Genomic DNA, 13,341 nt, shown 5'->3' with positions numbered 1-13,341 from the left:
ACATAACAAGACACACCACACAATGGGTTTGCCAGGTCACTCTCACTAAGTAAAATCATAGGGAGACCAGTCAGGGTCACGATGTTTTGCGAGAATGCTCCAACCATATGGGATCAGCATAGGCTTAAAGGAGCACTCAAACCCGATGACCCCCAAGGCCTACACTCCGAAGAGTTCGTCAGGGCCTCTCCCTCCTGATTCAGGTCCAACCCCTAAAATCATTTTAGCACACAGACACTGCTAGTGAATTATACAATACCCACGACCTCACACTCGTGTCTTAAACACGTACAACATATTGCGCTACAATTTAACACTGGTTTCTAAATAGGAACCTACACTTTCTCTTTAACACTGGTTCCTAAATAGGAAACCTACACTTTCTCTTTAACACTGCGCATTTACACTTTTCTCAAGATAACACTGGTCGGGTTATTGTACAATTCACAGCTTACAACACAAATAATGTCACATCAAGAATTAATCATACATTTATACACAACCAAAACTCATTCACAATTTCACATCTCATAATGTCACAATCCACCATCACATATTTCATTTATAAGCACTGCTCATGAATTATACAATACCCTCGACCTCACACTCGTGTTTCAAACACATTTAACACATTGTGCTACAATTTAACACTGGTTCCTGAATAGGAAACCTACATTTTCTCTTAAACACTGCACATCAACGTTTTTCTCAAGATAACACTGGTCGGGTTATTGTATAATTCATAGCTCACAATATAATTATTGTCACATCAAGTGTCAAACACACACACTTATTCACAATCAAATATCATGCCCACAATTTAACATCTTATAATATCACATCAATCATCTCATTTTTACATGTATCTCGCAAACTGACACATTCAACTTTGTACTACTCAATCTTCACTATAATATTATAATATCATTATAATAACTTATTACACCTTATAACTCATACACATCACACAATAATAATATTTGCATGATACAAAATATATATATGTATATGTATATATTGTTTTTAATCAAAGGATTTCTATAACAATTAATTTAATATTACATCAAAAGAAATTACCACTAGACATTAACCTTATAATTTTCTTTAATTTATTATTCTAGTATTACAATAATTATATACACATAACATGTTGATCATCGTCGTAGAAAAATTAGAACAAGATAATAATTTGTATAAAATAAGTCATTGAATAATATTATTTAAAATATAATTTGCTTAATTTTTCTAAGGGGTTCACACTCAACACAAGAACACATCAATTTCATAGCAATTTCTCATTGGGACATCAACTGATTCATCAAACATATATAATTCACTGTAATAATTAAAAGGATAAAATAAAAATTGCAAAAACACCCAAAAACTAATTCCAATTGATATCTCTAAGGATCCCTATACATGTTCTCACTAATAGCAGCATCTCTAGCGGTTCTCTGAGATTCCTCCAATTTTTTTTCCTCTAGCTGCTCCGATAGAATTCCTAAACGTCAAAGAGACAGAGAAGGGATTGAAGCCTCCACTTGTACTGTCACCATGCGATTTATTTTTATCCTTCCACAAATATTATCTCGCAAATCCCAACGGTGAAAACGTACGAAATTGAATTTCGAACAACATATCCAAATTTCATAAAAATCCAACGGTTAACGAAACCGGGATCATAGTTTTACCGAGACAGCTCTGGATTTCTACGGGAAAGGAAAATGCTACAATGCGAGGGGTATTTCTCTTAGCTCAGACATAATATCGAAATTCCCAACGGTGAGAATGCTCGTAATTGGGTTGCGAACGTGGTGCTCAAATTTCACGACGGTCTAATGGTGAACGAGTCCGAGATCGTCGTTTTTCTGAAACAGGTTAGGTGGCCTGTGGGAAAAAGAGAAGGTTTTGGGAGAAGAGAGAAGAAACGAAATTGTGAGGCAGAGGAGACTGAGTCAGTCCGAAAAGTGACCTAGCATGTTGCTATTTATAGCTAGGGGCATTTACGACCTATTATTTACTCTATTTATTTATTTATTATTTTATAAAAACAAACTTTATTTTATTCTCTATCAAACAAATAAATAAAATATCTTTCTTATTTTCTCTCAAATCATTATTTTAATTAATAATTATATCTCCTTATTTATTTATTTATTTATAAAATCTCATCATTTATTTTAAACTCTATTTATTTATAAATAACAATCCTTTTTAATCTAGTTTACGAAAATTGGGATGTTATAAAATCTCCTTTTATTTTTTTAATTAAGACATTTTGTCTTCCATTTTGAAAAAATCTACAATTTTAATCCTTATGATTAATTTCAAACATTAATCTATGTCTTTTGTAAACGTTGGCGGACAATGGTTTGTTTATTATACCATGAAAAATATTTTTATTTTAATTATTTAATTACTAACTAGCTTAATTTATTAAAAAGAATTAAAAAATATATAGTCAACAAGTCTGAAATAGATCAAAGGGACTCAAATCACATATTTTTTAAAAGTAGTGGAGGGAATATCTCAATTAAAAAATAAAATATTAAAATTACGAGTTTTTAAAAAATAAAAAATAAAAATTTCAATTAGAAAATAGAAGGACTAAAATTATATTTTAAAAAAATAAGAGATGAAAATTATATTTTAATCTTTTAATTATTATATGGTCTTCATCGTGACCCTAATTGCTCTAATAAATGAGTCATTAACTTTAATATCATTGTATTTTTTTATACATATTGTCATTATATTTTTTTTAATGTCAATCAATTAAAATAACTTTTTTTAATGTAATCTTTAAAGCACCTTTTATTAAAATGAATAGTTTTATTATATAATAATCTTTAATTAGATCATAATGTAATTTTTTTAGATTCATAATGTAAATTACTTATTACGGTGTCAGTTAATTCTAATTAAATTTTTAAGAATGTTTATGTGTTCGCTTTGCACGTTTGCAAATTGCAACTAATATCAATTATTTTTCTTCAAAAATCAAATATAAATTATTAATTTTTGTTGGGCTTAAGACTTTATTATATTCATATCAATCAGATTAATCTTTGATACATAACACTCATAATCTCGTATAAAAAAATTAAAAAAGTATATAATTAAAAGTGACTCAAATTTAAACATAAAAACATATAATTAATGAAAGCGGGAAAGGTAGGTAGAGATCATTGGTTGATGCTAGTCATTTCAACCACCCATTTTGTGAATTAAGGGCTGTTTTCACTTTTCAGAAGTCTTTAGTGGAGGACCACTCTTATTATTAGTTCTATTGTTTTGAAAATTTGTATTTTCTTTCTGCACATGCATTAAATGAAAATGTATATAAATAGAGATAAATTGTAATATAAAATATTTTACATGTCCTTGTTGAAAATTATATGCAACATAAGTTGTATTTATTTGTTTTTAAAAATTACAGATAAAATTTTATTGTTAAATATCTTAACAATATTAATTAAAAGTATTAAATACATTTTATTGAAAAATTAATCATTTAAAATAAGTATTAAATATTTTAAGTTTATGATACATTTTTAATATATTTACAACTTTTATTTTTCTAATTAAAGTGATTTAGTTTTAGGAGCTATTATTGAATGAAAGTGTTTTTAGGATTTTTTTTAATTACTCATCTCTTTCGATTTATTCCTTTCAGCTTTATTTCTAAATTTCGCTACAATAATAAAAAAAAACTTGTTAATAAATAACAATAGTCTTAAGTTGCAATATAAATTATTTATCATAAATTTAAAATCTATATATTTAAAATATTTATTTATTATAAATTTTAATTATATACAATAAATATTTATTATATTATTGCTTAAACCTAATATATATATAAATATATATATATATATATATATATATATATATATTGAAAAAGTTGTAAAAAAAACAATAGTAGTGTATGAGGAGAGGAGCCATCACGTATTTTTATATCACTTTTTAACTTTAGATTTAATTATTATATACGTCATTTAAGTTAAATTTAATTTTTTAATTTTAAAAGGCTCATATATATTGATCGTGTTTTTTTAAAATAATATGTTCTTCCAATATCTTTTTATGTTTTAGTTTTTTTTTCCTCAAAATAATTGATGTTTTAGAATTTTAAAGTATAATTATTTTTTTCTCAAATATATCTTTATTTAACATTCAATGTTAATGGTATAGTAGGTATTAAAGATTAAGTATTGAATAAGGTGATTTTAGTCTAAAGACATCAATTTTAGGTTCCATTAAACGTTTCTTAATATGTGCGCAATAATCTTAAACATTAAAAAAAATGAGAGTTAAGTAATAGTTCAATTAAGTTCTTTATGTAAGATCTCCATCTAAATCATTAAGGGCAAAATTGAGAGGCCACGTTACAGTGAATATGTTGTTTGTGGGAGGGGGTGAGATAACAAGGGAGACCAAAGGAATTTAGATTGGTCGACTGAATATAATATGATGTGTGAGCATTGTAATTTTCTTTTAGTCGTATCCTTAATTTTTATGGAAAAAAAAGGGGTTGAGAAAAAAAAAAGTTTGTGACAGTATTACATTATATGCTAGGGTTACTTTAATTGCATGTTTCCATTTGATACATTCAAGGATTGAAAACAATGTTGGAGAGAGCTCCACACATTTCTTGCGGGAGAGGATGAGTGTAACATTCTATTTTTTTAAAATAAATTAAAAAAGTTTTTTAGTAAAAAAAAATAGTTTTAGAAAATGGTGAATACCCTAGTTATTCATTTGATAAGAAATAAAATAGAGTATTTGTTTATAAAATAATAAACAAAGAAAAAATAGAGTAAATAAAAGACGGTGAATACCCTAGTTATAAATAGAGGTATCTTAGGTCAGTTTTGAGACTCACGATATTTTTTTTACGCCTCCTCATCCTCTCAATTTCATTTTCTCTTCTCCTCCTCCCAAAACTTTTTTTTTTCACATACCATCAAACCTGTCTCAGAAAAACGATGATCTCGGACTCATTCAGTGTTAGATTGTCATGAAATTAGAGTACCAAGTTTGGAACTTATTTCTGAAAATTTAAACCGTTGGGAATTATGAAAACATGTGGGAGCTGAGAAAAATACGCTTTTCATCGTAGCTTTTTTTTCCCGCAGAAGCCCAAAACTGTCTCAATAAAATTACGATCTCAAACTCATTAACCATTGGATTATTGTAAAATTTTGATATGTGGTTCGTGATTCATTTCCGCACATCTATACCGTTGGGATTTGTAAAATAATGTTTTTGAAAGGAGATATACTCATCACACTTAGACAGTGGAATAGAGACTTCAATCTCTTCTCCTTCTCTCTAACGTTTGGAAACCTTATCAGAACAGTCAGAGGACAAACTTGAAGAATATCAGGAAACCGCTAGAGATGCCGCTATTGCTGTCACAATACACACGTAAGCCCACTTAGAGGTAAGGGATGAGTTTATTACAATTGGGGTTAGAATGATGAACATGTGTAGGAGTTCTTAAAGGATTAAATTAGGATTTATTTTGGGATGTTTATTATATTAAAATTCTTCTTGTATGATTATGTGAAATTGTTTGAGGAGTTTTACTCCCCATGGATTGAGAAATATTTTTCTATAATTTATTTGTGTTTTGTATAAGATTAGCGTAATAAATAGTTATATTGGGATTATGAAATTATGATTGAAATTGTATATAAGTGATAAATTGAATATATGATGAATTGTAGAATAGTATATTACTTTGAGATTATAATATTGTTATGGAGATTGAATATAAGTACAAAATTGAATGTGTTAAATTGCGAAATACACGTAAACATAAGATGATTGATTGTGACATAATGAGATGTGAAGTTGTAAACATGAGTTTTAGTTGTGAATAAGTGTGTGGTTAACACTTGATGTGACATTACTTGTGTTGTGAGCTGTGAATTATACAATAATCCAACCAGTGTTTATCTTGAGAAAAATGTTGATTCATAGTGTTAAAGGGAAAATGTAGGTTTCTTAGTTAGGAATCAGTGTTAAATTGTAGCGCAATGTGTTAAACGTGTTAGAAACACGAGTGTGAGGTCATTGGTATTGTATAATTCATGAGTAGTGTCTGCTTGCAAAAATTGTTTTAGGGGTTGGACTTGAATCAAGAAGGTGAGACCCTAACGGATTCTTCTGAGTCTAGGCCTTGTGGGTAAATACACTTGATTTGAGTGCTCCTTTAAACCTATGTTGATCCCATACGGTTGGAGCATTCTCGCAAAACGGAGTGACCCTAACTAGTCACCTTATGATTTTACTTAGTGAGAGTGACCCAACATACCTATTGTGTGGTGTGTCTTGTTATGTACTCCTAAGCACTCGAGGGTGGTTTTTCACTAACATGGTATCACATTGCATGTAGGTTTGAGTCTTAGTATAATTGTTGCATAATGCTTGCTAATTTTTTATTATGAAATTGATGAGTGTTATTGCGTCTTGACTCGAGTGTGTGATTCATGTGTAATGTGATTAGTGATTGAAAAACGAATTTTAAAGATAAAGTGGTGAAGTGACATAGGTTGTATTAAGTTAAATTACGTTATAAATATTTCCATAATTTATTTTTATTACATCTTGTTTATTTGTTTTGTTATTTTTTTATGTGCTAACTCACTCCCTGTGTGTAATTTGTGTTTGGATCGTGTAATGATCTTGAACTTTATGTTCATGAAAACAGATGACTAGGTGGATGACTTTAAAGAACCTTGTGCCAGAGGACGTTGGGACACAACCAAACTCTGATAGGATGTGACATTGGGGATGAGTTTTTATTTTAATTGCATGATGTTATTTTATTTTATTTTACCTCACTGATTTAACAAAACATTTTTTGTAAACTTTGACGATCTTGTTTTGAGCTGAATATATTTTTAATAAGTCTTATTTGGTAATAGTGAAGTGAATGTGAACCTTTTACCCACGTGAATTTGTTGATCAATAATTTTATATATTTTATTTATTTATATGTATGTCGGGATAGAGGGTGTCACAATCAGCTTCCATTCAAGGGTTGAAAATAATCTTGAAGAGGGCTGCAAACATTTCTTGGGGAAGACCGGAGAGGATCGACTTCCTAGGTTGGAATTGGATTTAAGATTCAAGGTACTAACGATGCTAAAATCTGGTGTATAGAATATAGAATATAGAATATAGAATATTATCAACCTTCAACACAGAGAAGATCTCATGCATGCTCTTGACCTCACTCAAGGTCAGGTGAAGTCCCTTTCATTAGAACTCAAACCCTATTATGTTTTCTTTGACTTTGCACAACACTGGCTCCCAAAATTATCTTTTGAACTTGACATCAAATTTTTTTCACTTCTCGGTCTACTCTGCCATTTCTGATGCTTACATTAGTGTGCCTTCAAGGTTTGCTAATGTTGAAGGAAGAAACATCACTTTTGAGGATCTTAAAAAGCCTTCACTTTTGTTGAACGTGTATCAGCAGTTGCTTGTTAGTTTGTTATTTTCTATAAATTGTTTGACCAAGTTTTTTTGTTATTGTTATGTTAGTGGTTGGTTATTATTTAGGAAGTCAGTTAGTATTGCTTCTTTTTGTTACAACAAATCTATATTTAAACAAATGATCATTCAATAAAAAAAGTGTGCATTCATCTCCTTTAATATTGTGATTTATGCTTATTTTACAACAGATTAGTATCTAGACCCTTCTTCTTAAGAAGGAACTATGAGTGAATTGAGTGAAAGCCATCACAAAAAAGCCTAAACACCTTGCTTCAATTCATTTGATAAATGGATTTTGAAACACCATACACAATACTAGCACCACCTGTGTTTGATGGTGACAATTATGAAATCTGGGCAGCAAAAATAGAGACACATCCGGAGAAAAATGATCTGTGGGATGTTGTTGAGGAAGACTACAAAGTTCTTTCCTTACCAACTAATCTAACAATGTCTTAGATAAAAAATCAAAAAGAAAGGAAAGCAAGAAAGTAAAAGGCAAGGGCTACTTTGTTTGCTGCTGTCACAAAAGAAATTTTTACTAGAATCATGACCATCAAATCAGCATATGAAATCTGGAGTTTCCTCCAGAATGAATACGAAGGAAAAGAAAGGATTAAAGGAATGCAAGCCCTAAATTTGGTTAGAGAATTTGAGATGCAAAAAATGAAGGAGTCTGAAACAATTAAAGAGTATGCTAACAAGCTTCTTAGCATTGCTAACAAAGTAAGATTGTTTGGTTCTAATTTTTTCGACTCAAGAATAGTTGAGAAAATACTGGTGACTATCCCTGAAAGATTTGAGACTACTATTACATCCATGGAGAATACTAAAGATCTGTTCAAACTTACCTTCACAGAACTTGTAAATGCTTTACAAGCCCAAGAGAAGAAAAGAAAAATAAGGGCTGGGGTTTTATGGAAGGAGCATTGCAAACTAACCAATGAGAGAAAAACAAGTGGAAGAAATACAAGAAGAATAATTTCAACACCTAAGAAGCAACAACTAACACTAGCAACAATAATGGAGACAACAAAGGATTTTCTTCTTGCAAGCACTGTGGCATACTAGGTCATCCTCCTTTCAAATGATGGAGAAGACCTAATGTTAAGTGTGAAAAGTGCAACAAGTTGGGACATCATGTGAGAATTTGCAAAAGCAATTTTCAACAAAAGAATGTGGCTCAAGTTGCGGATCAACAAGAAGAAGAGTAATGTTTGCAGCAACATGTTTTACCAGCAACAACTCAAATGAATGTTGGCTAGTGGATAATGGTTGTACCAACCACATGACCCACGATCAATAGCTTTTCAGAGAGTTGGACAAGTCACAGGTATCAAAAGTTAGAATTGACAATGGTGATCTTATCACTGTTGAAGGAAAGGGCACTGTAGCCATTGAAAGTTGTGCAGGTACAAAATTAATTTATGATGTTTTGTATGTACCTGAGATTCATCAAAACTTGCTAAGTGTGAGACAATTGATTGAGAAGGGGTTTAAAGTCATATTTGAAAATAAGCACTGTTTGATTAAAGATGTCAATGACAATGAAATTTTCAATATCAAAATGAGAGGCAAAACTTTCTCATTTGATCCATTGAAGGAGGAGCAAGTAGCTTATCCAGTTATTGTAAACAATACAAAATTCTGGCACAAAAGATTAGGTCATTTTCATCATGCAGCTGTTGAGGAACAATGCGCAATCTCACTCAACCATTATGCAACGAATGTTTTAAATAATACAGATTCTGCCATGAAGAGAACATCGTCAGTCTATTAAAAAGAAATGGACTAATGGCTTTGATCCTCTGAAGCCTTGAAGGTTAAAAAGATGGAGTTGGAGATTGAATCACAATTTATGAATGAAGCTTGTTTAGAATTGAATAATACCATTGAGCATTCAATCCAAAATGATAAAAAAGAAAAAGAGATCCTTTGTAAAAGAAAGGATATGTTAATGGGTGAATTGGAACAACTCCTTACTTTAGTTAAACAAAAAGAAACAGAGAGAACAAACAATGACTATAATTTAGAAGTTGTAAAAAATAAGATAAATAAAATTGTCTCTAGATTTAAAGAGATGTAGTCAAGCATCCAACAAGGTATAACATCCTTCAAGCAAATGATTATTTTCATAGATAAAAGAGTCCTTAAACTAGAATTAGAAAAGAAAGTTGCTAGTGCTGTAAGAAATTTCAAGGAGGTTGCACGAATAGCTACTAAAGCAAAGTCATTGTGTGTTGAAAAAGAGAGCATTAAGATAGACATAGATACAACTACATTAAATCTTGAGCTACTAGGAGGAGTGTTGAACGTGTATCAGCAGTTGTCTGTTAGTTTGTTATTTTCTATTAATTGTTTGACCAGGTTTTTAGGATTATTTGTTTTATTTTCTATTACCTACTAGCGGTTATGTTAGTGATTGGTTATTATTTAGGAAATAAGTTATCATTGTTTCTTTCTGTACAATAAATTTGTATTTAAATAGGTTATCATTCAATAAAAAAAAAGTGTGTGCAGCCATCTCCCGTAATTTTGTAAGTTACGCTTATTTTACAACAATTTAGGTATCCTCAAAACTCCAATATAATTTCCCTCAAGACCTTTGAGGTCATGGACTTCATGGTACTCTTTACAAGATTTGGTGAAGAAAACCTTACTGGTTACGAGTGAGTGCATGATCGGTCCAAAAATAAAATAACTTTAGGCCTATCAATATTTGTTATTAGTTTTTTAAACTAAAAAAGATCATACTTGATGTCTATAAAACCTCACATATCACTTTTTTCTTTAAAGTAAAAATGGTTTCTCTCAATTTTTACTTTAAGCTTCACTACTTTTCGACCATGAGGAGTGTTGCTAAGCCTTGGTGAGTGTTCATTCATAGTGTTCAAAACGTGCAAGGAAATAGAACGACCCTACTTAGACTACATAGAAACGCAATTTCGAAAACCGGTTGTTTTATCCGGTCCACTAGTCCCCGAACCATCAAGTGTGGTCCAAATAGTTAGATAGTTTTCCTGCCAAATCAGTCATATTATGTTCCTTTGGCAGTGAGACATTTCTGAGTGATGATCAAATCAAAGAACTAGTCAGTGGGTTAGAACTCACTGGCTTGCCTTTCATTTGGGTTCTGAATTTCCCATCCAATCCAAAGCTGAGTTGGAGATTTTTATGTATCAATTCTATTTTGTTTGATCTGTCTGTTATTCTCATTCTTTTGTTTTTCCCTTTGTTGGTTTTGTTTTCTCTTTCATTTATTGTAATAACATAAATTATAACAGCACAGGAAATCACACACGCTTCCTTTTGTTACTCTGTTTTTCTTAAAAAACAAGAAATTGAAGTCAGCACATGCTAATCAAAGCAATATTCAAATCCTGTGATTGCTTTCATTTATCTAAATGTTTAACCTCCTAATCTGTTATTCATTTTACGTGAAAAAGAAAAACTAAACTCAAAATATTTTAAATTTGTGAGATTTCAAATAGTTAGTCATGAATTTAAGTAAACTTTGTTTCATCTTTTCCTATAAAAATTGTCATACAATTTCAAATAATGGTACATATGTAAATTAGAACATCCATGTAACATATAAAAGTGATTCTATATATTTAATACCTTTTTCTTATTCAATTATTTCAATAATTTATTTAATTTTTATAAGTAAAGCCATCAATTTAGACCATTATTAATGAGAACTACGATTAGTATGTTGATGCAAGATAATGTAAAAACACAACCATCACACCCATGACACAATTTTTCGGGTTCCACACATCATCCATTTTCCTGCTTTAAAATCCCAAATAACGAAATTAACAAAGGTCTTAATAATACATGTATAATGAAAAAAGTTATTAATTTTATCTGCATATAATATTCAAAACGACTATTTTTTTTCTTCTAAAACAGTGGACCTCAATATGTCACCTAAGTTTTCTACTTCTCCACACTATAAAATCCTCTCAATCCCCCTTTTATTTTTTCTCAAACTAAAATGAACGGTGTGAGTGTATCTGAGCAATGGAGCGACGTGCCGTTTAGGATGGGGGACATGATCATCTTCAACTCCCTCCGCGACGCCGTTTCACTCGGTTGGTCTTTGTCCGATTGCACGACACCGAAACCCGAAAACGACGCCGCAGCAGATAGACCAGCGCACGAAATAGGTTACTCCGATTCCAAAGATGTCGTTTTGGCGCAGAAGAAGAGTTTGGGAACGTGCTACAGAGTAGTGAGGCACTTATCAAACGGCTGAGGGAGAGGGTGTAAGACTGTACGTACGTGTGTTGATGCATTGCATATCAGCATAGGGTGTTTTGCTAGACAGAGAATAACAGTTGCCTAATTAGTGACGATTAACGGTGTTTTTAGATATATTAAATTGATAAAGAGATACATGTAAGATGCCATCAATAATGCAAAGAATAAAGATATATAAAAGTGTTATATGGGTAATATAACTCTTTTAGTGAGTGTTTATCATGTAAATCTAAAATATTTATTTATGAGTTATTTTATAATTGAATTTCAAATCTTCTTTTTCATATTTATTTTATAAGTTATAAGCTTCTTTTTCATAAATTATCTTCAACCCTAGTATTATTGAGTTTCAAATATTTAAGTAAAATCTCAAATATTTTAAATAAAGTCTCAATTTCCTGATTACTTTTTTACTATTCATTAGAATACGAATGTAAATATACATATTTATATCACATCGGCCATGACTAAGAAATTTTATTGTATAATTTTCATCTTTTTTCATCAATTCAATATGTTCTTTATTTCTCTTTCATTTTATCTTCACATATCCTTTTTATCTTCATAACAAAAATATTTAGTAATTGTATAATTCATGATTAATTGATTCATAATCTAAAAGGTAATAAAAACGCATTGGTGGATTAAAAATAAATCCATATTAAAAGTTTCTTTTACCTTAAAAAATATCTAAACAAAATTCTTTATTATTAAAGGTTTTTATTTTAAAAGTGAATAAAACCAAATAATTGAGTATATTAAAATTAACGTTAAATTATTTGAATATTGTTTTGAATTAATCAAAATCTATTTTGCTTGATTTAATTTTATACGCACCAATAAAGAATGACAAATTGGACATTTTATTCCACTTCTCATTTCCTCGAAATTTTAATCAATTAAGCTTGACACTTAAGTAATTAATGTTGGTGAAATTCATGAAATGTTAATGTGAAAGACTAATATAAATTGAGCCAATATGGAAGAATGGTGGCTGGGATATTCCTTCTTGAAAAACACCATTCTATCTAATCAAGCTTGACCTGGACAAATAGCCCGAAATAACATTCCATTTTACAGTCAATGGAATAAATGGACGACTTTATATTTTCCATCCCATAGTTAATTGATGTTCTTATAGAAATTAATTGTCTATAGTTTGCCATCATAGAAGTCAGGCTATTCATATTTCTGAATGTGAATATACAGTCGTTTTACTTGGCATACGATGGTAGGGCCGGGAATAATAAATTAGACCGCTTGACAAATATTTTACTCATTTTTTCTTAAAAAAAATAACAAACAAATTTGTTTGAGTAAAAATAAACACTGAATTAAAAAAACGATCCTGGATTTTTTAACCGTTGGACTGTGATGAAATTTTAATACTTGGTTCATGATTAATTTTCTCACATCTTCACTGTTAGGATTTGTAAAATAATGTCTATGGAGGGAGAAATACTCGTCGCACGTAGACAGTAAAATGGAGGCTTCAATCCCTTCTCCTTCTCTCTAACGATTGGAAACCCTATCAGAGCAGCCAGAGCAAAAACTTGAGGAATC

At 30.3% G+C, this 13,341-nt stretch overlaps 1 pseudogene; it reads left to right on the top strand.

Annotated features, from left to right (window-relative positions):
* Nucleotides 1-7,230: 7,230 nt before the first annotated feature.
* LOC114371796 lies at nucleotides 7,231-11,449 on the top strand (annotated as a pseudogene).
* The last annotated feature ends 1,892 nt before the right edge of the window (nucleotides 11,450-13,341 follow it).

This window comes from Glycine soja, chromosome 10 (assembly GCF_004193775.1).
Source record: "Glycine soja cultivar W05 chromosome 10, ASM419377v2, whole genome shotgun sequence".
NCBI lineage: Eukaryota > Viridiplantae > Streptophyta > Magnoliopsida > Fabales > Fabaceae > Glycine > Glycine soja.
The sequence above is the reverse complement of the archived record's forward strand: the minus strand, read 5'-3'. Positions and strand labels throughout refer to the sequence as shown.